This window comes from Otolemur garnettii, unplaced genomic scaffold (genome assembly GCF_000181295.1).
Source record: "Otolemur garnettii isolate 467f Iridium unplaced genomic scaffold, OtoGar3 scaffold00217, whole genome shotgun sequence".
Taxonomy (NCBI): Eukaryota; Metazoa; Chordata; class Mammalia; order Primates; family Galagidae; genus Otolemur; species Otolemur garnettii.
In genome coordinates, this window is record NW_003852612.1 from 2,337,411 (window position 1) to 2,339,928 (window position 2,518).

General features: G+C 49.1%; 1 protein-coding gene across 2 annotated transcripts in view; it reads right to left on the reverse strand.

The window, feature by feature from the left end:
* NCOA4 (nuclear receptor coactivator 4) overlaps positions 1-929 on the reverse strand; it is a 27,583-nt gene extending 26,654 nt beyond the window's left edge. For both annotated transcript variants that reach the window (XM_003801669.3, XM_023508005.1), the window contains exon 1: positions 749-929. The gene's annotated coding sequence lies outside the window, so the exon portion shown is untranslated. The remainder of the gene's footprint in view (positions 1-748) is intronic.
* Positions 930-2,518: the final 1,589 nt, after the last annotated feature.

Genomic DNA, 2,518 nt, shown 5'->3' on the forward strand with positions numbered 1-2,518 from the left:
CACATCATTCCGGTGTTATAGCCCAAAGCATCTAAGACTATTTAGTTACATGAGAATATGGTGTCCGTTTTTCTCATTGCCATATCAATCCCTGAACATACAGATACTGAATAAAGGATTGTTGGTGGAAGAGTAGATGTATGAGTGAACCTCACTCTTCTCATGTATAAAACGAAGATGATCAAGGTACTTTTCGGGACGGTTGAGAAAATTAAATGAGACGGCATGTGTCTGACACACACAGGGCCGAAAAAGACATTATTTGCTCCGCATTTCCACGTTACAAGCTAGAAATGGATATGGCCTAGGCCCGTTGACGAAAACAGGCCCTACCTGGCTTCAGAGACACAGGCAAGAGGCGAGAACCATAGGGAAACTCACTGGAGCAGTCACACAGAAAGGTGGGTTAAGCCGGCAAACAAGCAGAGGTGGCCCCAGGGCCGGGAGTGATGACGGCGGAAAAGGAAAAGATGGCCCGAGCCTACAGGCAGGCAGGAAGTGGTGGCCCGGAGGACAGCCGAGGAGGGAAGGACAGACCTGAGCCAGGGGGCAGCAAAGAGGAGATGGCCCCAGAGCCGGCCGTTCCGGCAACGCGAGGAGAGGACAGGCCCTGGCCCGGCGTATGGAGGAGGATCAGGAAGGGGAGGACAAGCCCGGACCCAGTGCGCCAGCAGTCGACGTCCTTCCACCCGGCCTAGGGGGTGAAAGCGGAAGGTAGTGTCCGCTTGCCCGTCACTCGCGTTCTTACCAGCTCCGAGCACCTTTCCTGGGGTTCCGAGAGGACCTTGGCTGTAAAGAGACAGGGACCTACACAAGCCTAGGGCCCAAGGGCAGAGTTCTCGCGAGACCACAATCTTCCTCCCACGCCTCTCGCCACCGTCTGACACTCTCGCGAGACCTCTGCTCGAACCGCCCAATGCTCTTGACTGCCCTCTAGAGGGATCACACTGCCTCACTGTCAATGTACTTTCAACCTTTGTGAAAAAATCGAATTACATGAAGCAAACATTTTTTTGAAGGCAAATTCTGTGTCAAGGACTATCCTAAGTGATCCTCTCACCTAAAATGTCCTCACAAGGTAGATATCTTGAAAGTACAGATGCAATAATAAATGTTAGACGGCAAACAAGGCCATTTATTGTGTGCTTCCACTTCCATGCAGTACCTAGGGTAACAAAATTCATAGAGATGGAAAGAATAGTGTTTGCCAGGGGCTAGAGACAGGGGATCATGGGGGTGTTATTGTTTAATAGGTATACAGTTTTAGTTTGTGGTGGTGGAAGGTTCTAGAGTTGGATAGTAATAATGTAATGTATGACAATAAATGTACTTAACGCCACCGAACTATACACTTACAAAGTGGTTAAAGTACAATGATGATGATTGGCACCTGTAGCTCAACCAGCTAAGATGCCAGCCACAAACACCAGAGCTCACGGGTTCAAATCCAGCCCAGGCCTGCTGAACAACAATGACAACTACAACCAAAAGGCTGTGGCAAAAGAATTTCTTAAACCCAGGAATGGGAGGTCATTGTGAGCTATGATGTCACGGCACACTACCCAGAATGACAGCTTGAGGTTCTGTCTCAAAAAAATAAAAATTGTTACGTAAATGTTGCTATAATTTTTATACAAAGATTGAGTAAATAAATGAGTGTGAGAGCCCAAATTCTAACCCACATCATTAGACTTCAAAGAATAGGCTTCTTTGCTCCAAGTCACAGCCCACGATGTTCCACCCCCTAAAAGCCACCACACTATATCTCCCCTCCCATTCTTCCTACCATGGCATTATCCAGGCTAGAATTTTTCTGATTCTTTGTTTGTGACCAGATGTTGAAAGGGGACTCTTTCTGTCTTGGTTTGACAGACGTCCCCCATCCTTGATGCCAAATGCTTCCCCACATTTCCCAGTCAAAGAGAGGATCAGAGTAGGGATTCACAGATCCCATCCAAGAGTGACTCCTACAAGGGGCAAGGCAGCCTCAGCAGGAAACAACAGGAGGCACAGAAGCTAAGGGAACAGTCAGCCCCTGAGTGCAAGGGAGCTGTGGGGAGTGGCCCCCACAAAAGCACCATGGGGAAGTCAGCCTTGGATACCACCTGGGAGGAGGAGCCAAGACTACTCCTGCCCTTAACTCTTCTGTCCCCCATTCCCTCTTCAATTCACACGGACACCCTGGAATAAGACATTACGTAACTGAAAGTGACCAAAGCACTTTTTTATCATCCAACAGTGACCACAAAAACTAAGGGACCTAGACCAGTGCCTGTGGCTCAAGCAGCTAAGGCACCAGCCACATACACCTAAGCTGGAGAGTTCGAATCCAGCCCGGGCCCACCAAACAACAATGACGGCTGCAACCAAGAAATATCTGGGCATTATGGCATGCATCTGTAGTCCCAGCTATTTGGGAGACAGAGGCAGGAGAATTGCTTCAGCCCAGGAGTTGGAGGTTGCTGTGAGCTGTGATGCCATCGCACTCTACCCAGGGTGACAGCTTGAGGCTCTGTCT